This window comes from Rana temporaria, chromosome 11 (assembly GCF_905171775.1).
Source record: "Rana temporaria chromosome 11, aRanTem1.1, whole genome shotgun sequence".
NCBI lineage: Eukaryota > Metazoa > Chordata > Amphibia > Anura > Ranidae > Rana > Rana temporaria.
Genome location: NC_053499.1, coordinates 115,665,668 through 115,681,371, shown reverse-complemented (window position 1 = coordinate 115,681,371; position 15,704 = coordinate 115,665,668).

Genomic DNA, 15,704 nt, shown 5'->3' with positions numbered 1-15,704 from the left:
CGCCGCTGGCGCTCTTCCAGTGTTAGAGAGGGCCGCAGTAGGCCTAGTTGCATTGGCTCTGGGGCATCGGCAGAGGTCGATACGGCATTTGGAGGAGGTAGGTACGGAGAGCTTGGTACTCGTGGCATCATCCATGTGGGTCGTGCGGGACCGGACGTACGTTCAGCACGCCGTTCCCTTAAACGTCTGTCGATTTGCACAGAGAGGAGGATGAGGGCTTCAAGCGTTGCGGGAATGCCCACTCGAGCCAGTTCGTCCTTTAATGAGTCCGAGAGGCCCGCACGGAACTGGTGACGCAGGGCAGCATCGTTCCAGTTGGTGTCGGAACTCAACTGTCTAAATTCAGCTACATAGTCCTCTACTGCCCTGCGCCCCTGTTGGAGTACACATAACGCTGCTTCAGCGGTTGCCGCTAACTGAGTATCCTCATAAATAAGGTCCATGGCTTGAAAGAAGGCAACAAGATGGTTAAGGCATTCTTCCTTGCGTTCCAACAGGCGATGTGCCCAGGTTTGGGGTTCGCCGGATAACAGCGAGATGACGAAGCCCACTTTTGTAGCTTCGAGCGAGAAAGTTCTAGGTTGTAGCGCAAAGAAAAAATCGCAGGCGTTGCGGAAGGCTCTGTATTTGCTGCGGTCACCAGAAAATCTTTCAGGCGTGGGCACACGGGGTTCCGGTGGCAGCATCACTACAGAAGGGGTGGCTGAAGTTCCGGATGCCGCAGGAGCGGTTGTAGCCAAAGTTTGGACGCGCTCCTCCAGACGGGTATAACCCTCTTGTAGGTTCCTTACAGCCGTAGTACGACCATCCAGATGGCGGCATAAGTCCTCCATAGGAGACGCTCCCTGCGTGGGCTCGGTCATGGCTGACCAGTACTGTCACGTACCTGGTTATAGAGCTCAACGTGCAGGGAGCGGCCTCTCGTAAGCCTCCGACCCAAGACCTCCTGGTAGAATGGACAGAGGGTCAAGGGTCCGGAGGGACACAAGTGCCTGGTGGTAAAGCTGAGTAGTGGTCCAGGAACGGTAGCAGGTAGGTATGCTGGTTCAGGCAGGGCACTTAAGCAGCAGACAAGACGGTGGTTTGGCACTTGCAGGTACAGGGATCAGGCAGGTAAGTAAGCCGGTCGGGTCACCGGTAAGTGGTTCAGGTAACAGGGAAAGTCCAGAGAATCGTGGTAGTCCAAGCCGGGTCGGTAACACGGGCGGGCAGCGACAAGCCAGGGATTGAGCAGGAGCCGTAGTCAGATGAAGCCGGGGTCAAAGGCAGGTTGCAGACAAGGAAGGTCAAGGAAAGCCGGGTCAGGTAAACAGGTGAATCAATAGGTAGCAGATGCAGGTTCTCAGGTAAACGCTGTAGACTGGTCAGCAAGATGGTGAGGGACTGACCAGTTTGAATAGCGTTTCCTTGGCGCCAAACGCTGTCAGCGGGCGCGCGCACTCCCGCGCGCCGCACGCACCGCACACGAACGCGCGCATGCGCGCGCAAACGCGCGCCAATGCGCACGCGCTGGGGCTGAATTCCCCTGACATTGACAGGACTGCGGAATCTCCTTTCGTGACATTTGCCCATGCCTCTGGGTCAGGTAGCATATACAAATGGGGTGAAGAGGGGTTTAGCCAGAGCAAAGCATAAGGTCAAATTGCACATCGGGGTAGTTTTTGAATGCTAAGTAGGGATGAGCTTCGTGTTCGACTCGAACATCGCATGTTCGACCGTTCGTCGAATAACGAACGTTATGGGCCATTCGCGCCAAATTCCAGTGGCGTGTCACGACCCATAATTCACTGCGGCATCGGAGTGCATTGCTGGCTGATGATTGGCCATGCTTTGGCCAATCACAGCGCGCAAAAAACGGAGAGAGACATAATTGACCAAAGCCAATTTGCTGACAAAATTAATGGTACTTTGACATTGTGTGATTTTGAAAAAGGGTTAGGAATTATTTCTGCATTTCTAGTGCATAGAACAGCCCATTGAAATGAATGGGCTGCCCTACATACGACATAAATCTTTATCCTCCCTGTCATACACCTTTGCATCCTCTGCTAATCTTTGCACCCACTTCTTTACGTCCCCTCCTTATTTTATTGTAGTACCACAGACTGGGTACATACACATCCTCTGCTGCTGCTCCTGACTTCTGTGATTCCAGGACCTTATTGTGCTCCTTCCTATATGTGCCCATCAAGTTCCCAATTTTCTTGTCCACAAACTCGATGTCTGCGTTGGGGACCTCCGTCTTTACAAATTGCAGCAGTTTCTTCAGCGCTGCCTTCCTTTCTAATCTATTTTTATGGAGGGGTTTTGATTTCCCACAAAACAAGCAGCTCCCTGTACCTGTCAAGGAACTCGCTCAAGAATTTCGGGCTTTTTAAAAGCATTCATTATTTCTGCAAGACAAAGCACAGGACAAAAATTCTAATGTCAGTTTAAACTGTTAATTTTATCCCAATATAGGCCTCAATCTCGAAGCAGTATAGGCCACTGATGACCCAAGTTAAAATGTTACCTTTGGCGCTTCTTCCTTCCTCTGCACACAGAACGTAGGTACGACACATGCGTGTTAGCTTTATATACACTGTGCATGCGTGAAACTCCACACACGTCGCCCGTCCCTGACATTTTGTTCTAGTATATTCCCCACCCCTTCTCTTTCGGTGCAGTGGGAGAGGAACATGGCGGAGAAATAGCATGTGCGTGATAATAGCACTAATGACGAGGAGGAAAGCCCGGAGAAAGAATCATCCCAGGAGGAGATATAAGGCCTCAAATATGTCCTTTGTAGAGATGGCGGAGATTGTGGACATCTTGAGGAGGACTGATTATGATGGGAAGCATGGGCCGTACACCAACCCTAATGTGCCTTTCATTACTGTTGGACACTTTAAAATGGAAACCTTCAGGTTAGTGGGCACAGTAATCAGTCGATCGTAGTGAGTGAGTAACTTGTATAGCGCAACAAATGCGAACTTAATCGCCTCAAGGCGCTTAGCATCCAGAGTCGTACCGGTCTTTCAGAAGAGGTGGGTCTTTCGTTTTTTCCTAAAGGCCCGATGGTTTTCCTCCAAGCGGATGGTAGTGGGTAAACATTGTTCGCCCACTACATACAATGTTTTGGGCAGACACAGGTTAACTACATTTGGTCATGCCTATTTGTATAAAAAGAAGTTTAGTGCATTGTTGTCTAGATGTGTATGAAACTAGAATGAAATGCAAACTTGATTCAGTGTAAGGAGAGGACACTCAGCAGCTGTTTACACATCTGGACTCAGGAGCACTACTGTGGGACACCAGAACAACATTTTTAGGGTGTCCCACACAGGTGCTCCAGTGGATACTTGGGGTGTCTCCATGTGTGGAAATTGGTCAAAAAAGGTAAGTATTGATAAGGGAAAACATGTGTTCAGCTTGGAACTCTGCCAAAACAGAAAATTGTACTCCATTTCCAAACAATGTTTCATATTCCTATTTCTGGCCTCAAATATCTGTGTGATAAGTATACCTTTTGTTTCATTCTCAGTGTCTGACACCACAGCTTCAGGTAAGAGATGTAGGCCTGCATATTTATAATACATGGTTTTTATTATTTTTTTAGGTGATGTGCATGTTGTGGAAGAAGAAACTCCTCATTTCACAAGTGCTAGGGCACAAATCCTAATCCAGGACATCATGGTGTGTAGTCCGGAAATAGACATCATGAGGAATAATTTCAATGTTCTTGACCAAAAAATGAAGAACATGATTGATGTATTGGGGCTAAACAAAATAACCACAAAATTCCCCCCATTTTGTTTTGCCCTATTTCCACATATTTTTTTACTTTTTTAAAGACAAATTTTGAAGATGCACAGTGTGTCAACATGTGCTATCTTCCATCACAGGATATCAATGTATGCGTTTTGTGGGTGCAACCCCTTCCTCACAACTCAAGTAGGTGAAAGGAAGGGGTTGCACCCCCAAAACACGTCCATTGATCCCCCATGATTGGAGATAGCACATGTTGACATTAGGCATGGGATCAGGAGGGAAATACCCATTTTGCAACTCAATTTTTGTGCATCTTCAAAATTTGGCAGGGGTGACATCACCCCATCTGATGAAGACAAGATCAAGACAGTTTGGACACACTATAATGTCTGATATTGCCCTCAGTTTTTCAATGTTGAACTTTGTAAGTTCCAGAGTTGTGTATGTTATGTTTTGAAACATGCCTGTTTATGCAAAAACCCACACATTTTAATGTAAAACTTTATAAAACAAAAGATGATTTTTTTTTACCCAAAATATTAATAACGCACATGTGAATGTGCACAGAGTAAAACTTTTTATACTCAAAAATGTATGGCTTCTTATTTCATTGCTCAATACCATTGTTTGTAGTAATTTGGTGTTTACAGTGACAATGGAGGTTATTTAATAATGGAAAACCCACTTGGCACAACAAGTGTACTAGGAGATCCTAGGAGACAGCTAGAAGAAACACAAGCAATAAATCAAATTCAAGATGATTTCAGATATAAACATTTTTTTATTTTTAAAAATGATCAGATATTTTCTGGCATAGCAATGGCTCCCCTACCCATAAAATATTCCAGATATTTTTGTCTTACATCATGGGCGCTTTGGGAGGGCAAGCCAGGACAGACAGCTTCCAGGGATGTCAGGGTATTTTCTGGAAGCCCGGCCTCAGGCCCAACTGTGGCCACATAATTTAGAGAAATTTTCCAAAGAAAATTGTGCAGAATACAGCATGCAAGCACGATGTGGTTGAGTTTATACTCCCCCATATTTATAGCTGTAAGGAACAGGTGGAACTGGCTGGCCATTATGCCAAATGCATTCTCCACCACTCTTCTAGCTCTGGCCAGCCGGTAGTTAAAAACCCTCTTCTCAGGGGTGAGGGTCCTCTGGGGGAATGGCCTCATTAGATGTTCTCCCAGACCAAAGGCTTCATCTGCAACGAACACAAATGGGAGTCCTTCCACGTTGTCTTCATCAGGTGGCAATGCCAGGCCACCCCTCTGGAGACGTCGGGAAAACTCCATCTGGGCAAAGACTCCACCATCTGACAATCGGACATTTTTCCCCGCGTCCACATACAAGAACTCATATTGTGCCGACACCACCGCCATCAACACTATACTATTAAACCCCTTATAGTTATAATTGTATGACCCCAAATGGGGTGGTGGCATGATGTGGATGTGCTTCCCATCTATTGCACCTCCGCAGTTAGGAAAGTCCAACCACTCGGCAAAATGGGATGCCACAGTCTGCCATTCCTGTGGCATTAAAAGGAAACTGTAGAGTCAAACCAGAAAAAAAATATTAGTACTTTTGCACATAACATTGCAAGCAGATTATCCAAAAACATTTTTGGCCAACATCAGTATAACATTTATTTAAAGGAGTATTTAAAGACAAAAATATAAGGCCCACTTATCAGATTTCTCACCCCTCTGATGGCTCATTGTAAAAATTTTAGGGGGAGTGTTCTAGCTAAGTTTGGGACCCCCAAATAAAGCCTCTGCCACTCTGCCTGAATTTGATGAGAACAATAACATTCATACACATTTTAGGGGGTGTTTAGGCCCCTTTCACACTGGGGTGGGAGCCACGGTGGTGGTTTTAGCGGCACAGGATTCGGCCGCTAGTGGTGCGGTATTAACCCCCGCTATCGGCCGATAAAGGGTTAATACCGCCCGCAATGCACCTCTGCAGAGCCGTATTGCGGGCGGTATTGCTGCGGTTTCCCATTGTTTTAAATGGGAAGGAGCGGTGAAGGAGCGGTATACACGCCGCTCCTCTCATCGCTCCAAAGATGCTGCTGGCAGGAGATTTTTTTCTCTCCCGCCAGCGCATCGCCTCAGTGTGAAAGCCCTCGGGCTTTCACATTGAGTATGCAGTGCAGGAGTTTTTCAGGTGGTATAGCAGCGCTATTTTTAGCGCTGTACCGCCTGAAAAACTCCTCAGTGTGAAAGGGGTCTAATGGTAAAGCACTACAATGGAGCTGACAAAATATATTGTTAAGTGACTAGGCTAAGTGTGTATGGGCCAAGGATGCTGGAGAGGTTAATGAAGTGAAATATGCATGTAGGCCTAAAAAGGAGCATTAAAAGCTTACAGCATGCATGGGGACAAAGGGGACATTCACAGCATATTACAATCATGGTAATTGGGGAATGATGAAAGAAATACAATACAATAGCATACATTAAATACATAGAATGTGATGTTAAAGGAGAAAACTTACCTTAATATAGTCCTTCTGCAGGACTTGAATGATGGCAGAACAGGTCTCTGGCATAATGATCCCCAGAGCCTGTGGAGAGATGCCTGTCGTGAACTTGAGGTCCAGCAGGCTTCTCCCTGTCGCTAAGTATCGCAACATGGTGACTAGCCTCTGCGCGGGAGTGATGGCATGAAGGTGTCCTGCTTCATTATATAAGGGGACAGCAAAGCCAACAGACAGTCCATCATCTGGAGATAATTTCTAAAATCATCAGGATTATTCTTCTGGATCTCCTGCAGCAAAGGCATATGACAGAATTGGTCACGCTGGAGCAACCAATTCTTCATCCATGAACTCCTTCTCACCCTGTTCATGGACTGAGCTTGGGTCAAAGCAAGAAGCTTAACACCAAGCCCCGGCACAGCACGAACTCTACGACAAGTACGTAGCCACAACATGGCTAGAAAGTGGTCGGTTTGTCAGAACGAACTAACAGAACGCACTGAACAGCAAGGCCTATGAAGAACAACCTGAAAATCAGAAACGAGTGGACAAGAATGCACTGAAAAACAGATGCAAACTCACTACACACACTGAAAGACAGAAACAAACCCACAAGCACAAACTGAACAGCAGAAAACAATCTGAAAAGCACGATGACTGAAAATCGTCTCTCACCAAATTTATGCAGTTCAGTTTTGGGCACCAGTTTTAAAAAAGGACATCGGAGAACTGGAGAAAGTGCAGAGAAGGGCAACCAAACTGATAAGAGGCATGGAGGAGCTCAGCTATGAGGAAAGATTAGAAGAACTAAATTTATTCACTCTTGAGAAGAGGAGAATAAGGGGGGATATGATCAACATGTACAAATATATAAGAGGTCCATACAGTGAACTTGGTGTTGAGTTATTCACTTTATGGTCAACACTGAGGACAAGGGGGCACTCTTTACGTCTAGAGGAAAAGAGATTTCACCTCCAAATATGGAAAGGTTTTTTCACAGTAAGAGCTGTGAAAATGTGGAACAGACTCCCTCCAGAGGTGGTTCTGGCCAGCTCAGTAGATTGGTTTAAGAAAGGCCTGGATTATTTCCTAAATGTACAGAATATAACTGAGTACTAAGATTTGTAGGTAAAGTTGATCCAGGGTAAATCCGATTGCCTCTCGGGGGATCAGGAAGGAATTTTTTCCCCTGCTGAAGCAAATTGGATCATGCTCTGCTGGGGTTTTTTGCCTTCCTCTGGATCAACTGTGGGTGTTATGTATCACGTACCTGGTAACCAGAGCCCGGTTGTAGGAGTAGGCCTCTCTTACAGCTCCGGCTTGTGAGCTGCTGGATAGGGAACAGCAGACTCACGAGCCTGGCGGGGTAGGAGTGCCGGCTGGCTGGATAGATGAGTAGATGTAGATCACTGCTGGAAGTGTAGACTGGAGCTGAAGTAACCGGAAGTAGGGTCCGTGACACTGACAGAAGATTCACAGCAACAACTGAGAAGGCAAGCTGGTTAATAGACAGCAGACGGAAGCAGGGTCAAACAAGCCGGATCACATTAGATAGTTCAGATAGTCAGATAAGGTAAGCAGGAGAGTCGTCGTGGTGCAGGCAGGTAGGTCAGGCAACGGTGGATCAATCAGAGGTAGGTCGATAGCAGCCGAGGTCAGGATCGGAGAGGTGCGGAAGGTCAAACAAGCCGGGTCAAAAGGTAATAGCAGGTAATCAGGTTTCTTCAGGTAAACAACGTTCAGAGACTGTAGGTCAGACAGCAATGTGCTGGAGCTAAGACAGAAAAGGAAATACCGCGCTATGACACTAGAAAAATTTCTAACTAAGCTGCAACAACACAGTGTCATACAAACACAATACAAGTAGGGAGAAAGAGAAGTTGCGCTATTAAAATAAATTAAACTAAACAATCAATTGATAAAAAGAAGAATGGTATATAAAATTGAAAAGGCCCCAAAATTCAAAAGGAGATATGACACATGAATGTAGATTGTAAATTCAGTCCTTGTGTATCTATGAAGATATATATAAATGAGTTCATCAAATGTTGAATATAAGTTCATAGAGTGAAAGCATATGTGATGGCCAACACCACTAAAGTAAAAAAGGATGGAGGCTTACCAGATGGCAAGCAATAAAAACTTGCGGCTGCAAACCCCAGTCAGGGCCTTTTGATGATCCTCGCAGGGGGATAAGAGGAGATGGATGCTGAGACTTCCCAAAACGAATCCACAGGATTGCAGCGTGTCACAAGAAAAACTCAATGGTGAAGTACAACAGGACCAGCACATATAGGATTAAATGTGACTCAAGGGACCACCACCACCAAACACCCTATAGATGGGAGGCTTACCAGAGCATAGTGCAGTACAAGCATGCGGCTAAACCCCTAGCCAGGGCCTTTGGGATCCTGAGCGGTGGTGATATATCCTAAGATCCTCCGGTACAATGTGGTTTTCTCTTTTCTTCCTAATAATGAGGCCTTTAATCACACACCAGTGTTCTCTGCAGCAGTTGGAATCCCCCTGGTCCTCTGGTACACATTATACGTCTCCCCCTGTCAGCACTCCATTGGCAGACCACAGCACACGTCCCGTCACCTTTCAATGTCCTCCCGCTGCCTCATACTCCGTATAAACCCGGTTACTATAAAACATAACAACCAGTCCTACTCCTTTGCAACAGTTCAATACAAAAAAGGTATGTTTAATGTGCTGGAGCTGTCAGTGTCCATTTAAAGCCGTTTTTGGCGCCAAGGAATCAGCGTGCGCGCGCGCGCTCCCGCCGTGCCCGATCCCGTTGTGCGCGCGCCGTTAAAGCACGCGCGCGCACCACAGGCGCGCGACGATGTGCAATTGCGCGCCGCTGTTTTAACCCTCTGGAAGGGTTCCGAGACTGAGAGGTGAGTCCCTGACATTGCCCCCCCCCAAGGGGCAGTCTCCGGATGCCTAGTCGGGCCATCTTGTCAGGATGATCAAGAAAAAATGAACGTACCAATCTTCTGGCATGGATGTTGCCTTCAGGTTCCCAGGAATTTTCTTCTGGTCCGTAGCCTTTCCATTTAATCAGAAATTGGTTCTGTCCTTGTCGCCTTCTACAATCCAGGATGGCTTCTACCACAAATTCCTCGCATCCGTCAACATGAACTGGTTCAGGAGGCCTTGTTCCCCTATTAGGGAAGGGATCAGGAGCTGCATGTTTCAATAAAGAGACATGGAATACAGGGTGCACTTTAAGAGAATCAGGTAAGGAAAGTTCATATGAAACCGTATTGATTCTCCTTTTGACCGGAAAAGGTCCCATAAATTTGGGTCCCAATTTCTTAGAAGGACAAGCTAACCTGAGGTTGCTGGTAGAAAGCCATACCTGGTCCCCTGTTTTCAGATCCAGCTCTCCTTTCCTTTTCCTGTTGAAGAACCTCTTACTGTCAGCCTGGGCCTTGGTCACAGCTTCCTGTAGTAATTTGGTGTTTTGTTTGAGGAATTCCACGGTATTCTGTACTGCCGGTACTGAAGATTCTGAAAGAAAATCTGGTAAAAAAGTTAGGTTGAAACCATAATTGGCAAAAAAGGGAGATTGCCCCGTGGCAGAATGACTGGCGTTGTTGTAAGCAAATTCCGCTAGGGGTAGCAGAGAGACCCAATCATTCTGAGAAAACGTAGTGAAGCACCTGATGTATTGTTCCAGAGTCTGATTGGTTCGTTCAGTTTGCCCATTGGTCTGGGGGTGATATGCTGAAGATAGAGCGAGTTCAATTTGTAATATTTCACAGAGGGCCTTCCAAAACCGAGAGGTAAATTGAACTCCCCTATCTGATACGATGTTGGAGGGTACCCCATGCAACCTAACGACTTCTTTAATAAAGACGCGAGCAGTCTCAACGGCAGAAGGTGTGTTCTTTAGAGGGAGAAAATGGGCCATTTTGGTCAAACGGTCCACGATCACGAAAATTGCAGTACAGTCTTCAGAGCAGGGAAGCTCTACGATGAAATCCATGGCCACCATTTTCCACGGTCTGTCGGGTACGGGTAATGGTTTCAGTAAACCCCAGGCTTGGTTTCGAGGTGTCTTGTTCCGATTACAAATAGGGCATGTGCTGATATAAGACTTACAGAAATTCTCTAATCCAGGCCACCAAAAGGTGCGACGCACCAGCTCTAGTGTCTTACGAACCCCAAAATGTCCCGCCATTGGATGGTCGTGGAGGTGTTTCAGAACCTCTACTCGGATGTCTTCAGGGACAAAAATCTGGCTTCCTCTCCAGAACAGTCCATCTCGGGATTCTAAAGAAATGTTGGGAGGTTTGGAAGAATCTGAAGACGCTCCCCGGAGCAGGGAAAGTAGGTCAGTGTGTGCAGTAGCAAGAAACTGTTCTCTGGTAGAATGGTGTCAGGAGTGGAGGTATCTTTTGGGTTGTCATGCATTCTGGACAGAGCATCCGGCTTGATATTCTTAGAGCCCGGGCGATAAGTGATGTGGAAGCCGAAACGGGAGAAGAAGAGTGCCCACCGAGCCTGTCGGGGCTTCAATCGCTTGGCTGATCTTAAATATTCCAAGTTTTTATGGTCCGTATAAATTAGCACGGGGTGTGCAGCACCTTCCAATAAATATCTCCACTCTTCCAAAGCGGCCTTGATGGCCAATAACTCACGATCACCTACGTCATAGTTTCTCTCCGCAGGGGAGAGTTTTCGGGAGAAGAATCCTACGGGGTGTATTAGGTCTTTGTCTCCCATGCAGAGAACGGCCCCCACTGCGACTTCAGAGGCGTCTACCTCAAGGAGGAAGGGTAGAGCCGGGTTTGGGTGGCTGAGAATTGGGGCAGTCGTGAAGAATTTCTTTAGCGTGTCGAAGGCTTTTTGTGCCTCAGGATTCCAACGGAAACGGAAGTTTTGTTTCGTAAGCTGTGTAATGGGAGCAACAATGGTAGAGAATCCTTTAATAAAACGTCTATAGAAATTCGCAAAGCCTATAAAACGTTGGATCCCCTTCTTGTCCAGGGGCACTGGCCAGTCCAAAATAGCAGACACGTTCTTGGGGTCCATCTCAATTCCTGTCGGGGAGATCACTAGGCCCAGGAATTGGATGGTTTGCAACTCGAATTCACATTTCTCTGCTTTCGCGTATAGACCGTGTAAGCGAAGACAATTCAAAACCTTCCGGACATGCTCTCGATGTTGATCTAATGAGCCAGAAAAGACCAGGATATCATCCAGGTAGACGATGACAAAAATATCTAAAAAGTCTCTGAACACGTCATTGACAAAATGCTGAAAGGTGGCAGGAGCATTGCATAACCCGAATGGCATGACTAGATACTCGTAGTGACCATACCGAGTACGGAAAGCAGTTTTCCACTCGTCGCCGTCCCTGATGCGAATTAGGTTGTAGGCCCCCCTCAGGTCCAGCTTAGTGAAGATAGTAGCGAATCTTAATTTTTGAAACAGTTCGGGTATCAATGGCAATGGATAACGTTTTTTAACCGTGATATTATTGAGCTCTCGATAATCGATGCATGGGCGAAGGGTCTGATCCTTTTTGGCGATGAAAAATATTCCAGCACCTGCTGGTGAGGTGGATGGACGAATGAACCCCTTATTTAGGTTCTCGTCGATGTAGATTTTCAGAGCATCTTGTTCCTTCTCGGATAGTGGAAAAATGCGCCCAAAAGGGATCTCGGCCCCAGGAAGTAGTTCTACCGGGCAATCATAGGGGCGATGAGGTGGAAGGGAGTCGGCCCCCTTTTTACTGAACACATCGAGAAACTCATGATAGGGTTCCGGAACAGACTGAAATAAACTGGGGTCGGTGTTCAGAGATAACTGAGTAGGAGAGAAACTGGAAGATCCAGGTAGGCAGTGTTCCAGGCAGTAATGGGAAGGAAATCGTAAAGTTCCAGAGACCCAATCAATCTGGGGGTTGTGGACCCGGAGTCAGGGGATGCCAAGGATCACTGGAAACAAGGGTGAAGAAATTACATCCAGAATTAACAATTCTCTATGATTAGCGGAAGTAGAAGCAGGTAGAGGAAGGGTTTCTTGGGTTACTTGACCAGATTTAATGTGGGATCCGTCGGCCAGAAAAACGGAAAGTCTGAAGTCTTTCTTTCGAAGAGGAATGTGGTGCAGACTGGCGAAGGTGGCATCAATAAAACAACTGCAGGCGCCGGAGTCAATAATTGCGTTGACCGGAATCGTTCTTCCTGGGAGCTGCAAAGACAGAGAAAGAGCAAGGTGTGTTGTATTGGTTGAGAGAGCGGAAACGTTGACAGGAACAGAAAAACGACACTTACGCATCTTGATGGGGCAGTTGGCGACATAATGACCAGGCTCACCGCAGTAGAGGCACAGATTTAGCTGCCGGCGACGTGTTCGTTCTTCAGGAGGCAGAGTGGGTCGCATGACCCCAAGTTGCATAGGCTCAGAAGTATCAGGAGGGGAGCTGGCCGTACTAGAATGGACGGGTGGTTGGTAGCGAGAAGCAGGCATGGGTGCTTTAGTAGTGACCCATACAGGGCGACTTAGATGAGAAGATCGCTCTGCTCGTCGCTCTCGTAGGCGTCGGTCAATCTGTATAGATTTATCAATTAAGTCCTCCAAGGTATCAGGAACCCCAATACGGGCCAACTCATCCTTTAGGGTTTCTGAAAGTCCCAAACGGAATTGGTGCCGCAGAGCTGCGCTGTTCCACTGGGTGTCTGCACTCCAGCGGCGAAAGTCCGTAACATACTCCTCAACGGCTCGGCGGCCTTGTTGAAGGGCAAGCAGGGCGGCCTCAGCAGTAGCAGTCCGCTGAGGATCGTCATAGAGTTGTGCCATGGCCTGAAAGAAAGCAAGTAGAGTCTCTGTGTTGGTGCCATTTTCCTCCAATAGTCGGTGCGCCCAGGTTAGAGGCTCTCCTTGAAGAAGCGACACCACAAATCCCACCTTTGTGGCTTCTAAGGAAAAAGTCCTAGGTTGGAGGGCAAAATATAATTGGCAGGTATTGCGGAAATTCTGGAATTTGGAGCGATCCCCGGTGAACCGCTCTGGCATCGGAACCCTGGGTTCGGGTGGTAGCATCACTACAGTTGGAGCAGCGGCTGATGAAGACGATCTGGCGGAAGGTTCAGGAGCTGCGTCTCCGGACAGATTCTGTATTTGCGAATGACAGTAAACAAAAGAAATGGATAAATGACAATAGTCAAAACAGTTCAATGTGTACTGTAGCAGCGCTACAAACAGAGTGTGCACTCTGAAACAAGTTCTATGGTGACATAGGTATCCCAAATAATGGTGCGGGTGGACAGCGACAATAAACAGCGTCTTCATCAATATGTGCTTCTTATCACCAGGAAGGTTGTGTTTCACCACGTGGGGGGATATTAACCCCTTATGGGGATGCACTCACCAGACCAAAAGTAAAAATCAGCATTGGATACATCAGCATCTGCCACCAGCCTTGCACTCTCCACAACTCTTGCTTAAGTGTGTCTTGCTCTCCTTCAGGTCACATGATCACTCTGCACACTGCCATCATTTTTTTACAGATTCTGTATTTGACCTTCCAGTCGCATGTAGCCATCCTGTAGATTTTTAACAGCTTGGGTGAGAGATGCGAGGTGTTTACAAATCTCCTCCATGGCTGGGGCCACTCCTGAGGGCTCTGTCATGGCTGTCTGATACTGTTATGTATCACGTACCTGGTAACCAGAGCCCGGTTGTAGGAGTAGGCCTCTCTTACAGCTCCGGCTTGTGAGCTGCTGGATAGGGAACAGCAGACTCAAGAGCCTGGCGGGGTAGGAGTGCCGGCTGGCTGGATAGATGAGTAGATGTAGATCACTGCTGGAAGTGTAGACTGGAGCTGAAGTAACCGGAAGTAGGGTCCGTGACACTGACAGAAGATTCACAGCAACAACTGAGAAGGCAAGCTGGTTAATAGACAGCAGACGGAAGCAAGGTCAAACAAGCCGGATCACATTTGATAGTTCAGATAGTCAGATGGGGTAAGCAGGAGAGTCGTCGTGGTGCAGGCAGGTAGGTCAGGCAACGGTGGATCAATCAGAGGTAGGTCGATAGCAGCCGAGGTCAGGATCGGAGAGGTGCGGAAGGTCAAACAAGCTGGATCAAAAGGTAATAGCAGGTAATCAGGTTTCTTCAGGTAAACCACGTTCAGAGACTGTAGATCAGACAGCAATGTGCTGGAGCTGTCAGTGTCCATTTAAAGCCGTTTTTGGCGCCAAGGAATCAGCACGCACGCGCGCGCTCCCGCCACGCGCGATCCCGTCGTGCGCGCGCCGTTAACGCATGCGCGCGCAACGATGTGCAATTGCGCGCCGCTGTTTTAACCCTCTGGAAGGGTTCCGAGACTGAGAGGTGAGTCCCTGACAGTGGGTATGGAGTTGGGTGTATAGGATTTTAATGTGTTTTTTATTTTGTTTTTTTATTTTTTGTGGTTGAACTGGATGGACTTGTGTCTTTTTTCAACCTGACTAACTATGTAACTATGTAACTATGTAACTATGTAACCAAACATTTATGAGATTAGCAAAATCAGCCCAAAGGGTGGCGCCGTTGGAATGAAACTTCCCCTTTATAGTGCCATCGTACGTGTTGAACGTCACCGTGTTCTTGACGGTCGGAATTTGGTTTGACCATGTGTACGCAAGATAAGCTTGAGCGGAATCCCATTGGGAAAACCATTCGTTGTTTTTCCGACGGGAAAATCGCTTGTGTGTATGCGGAATAAGTCTTTATAACAAAAGATACAATGTAACAATTTTAGCGAAAGCGAGAGGGAATTAGCAAATAAATATAACCATTAGTACATACTTGCCAACAGTCCTGATTTTCCTGGGACAATCCCGATAATTGGACCCTCGTCCCGATCTGAGCACGTCTTGATGAAAATCCTGGGATTTTGCTTTTGTCCCGGGAATCAGGACTGTTTTTGACACTGGCCGCAGCTTCTGGTAATGAAAATATGGCCTCCTCCACCACTGCAAGATTTCTTTCTGGCTAGCAGGTCTCTTTCCCCATGTGTTCAGTGGAGAGAGGAGGGGCCTCAAATCCGTGCAGCGATCTGGCTTCTCTCTTCAGGGTACAAGTAGACAATTTGCTTGTACACTGAAGTCGGTTAGCTGCACGGATTGGAGGCCCCTCCCCTCTCCACTGAACACACAGGGAAAGAGACCTGCAAAGACACATGGAGCTGCTGCCAAACCTCCACCGAGTGGCCTGCTGCCGGTCTGTGTCCGACAAGAGGCAGAGCCAAGGGACATTACTGGGGGCACTACTGGGGACACCAGATGTAAGGAGGAACTCTACTGGGGACACCTGATATAAGTAAGAACTCCGTTGGGGGCACCTGATGTAAGGAGGGACTCCGCTGGGGGCACTTGATGTAAGGAGGGACTCTGCTGGGGGCACCTGATGTAAGGAGGGACTCTGCTGGAAATGCCTGATGTAAGGAGGGACTCTGCTGGGA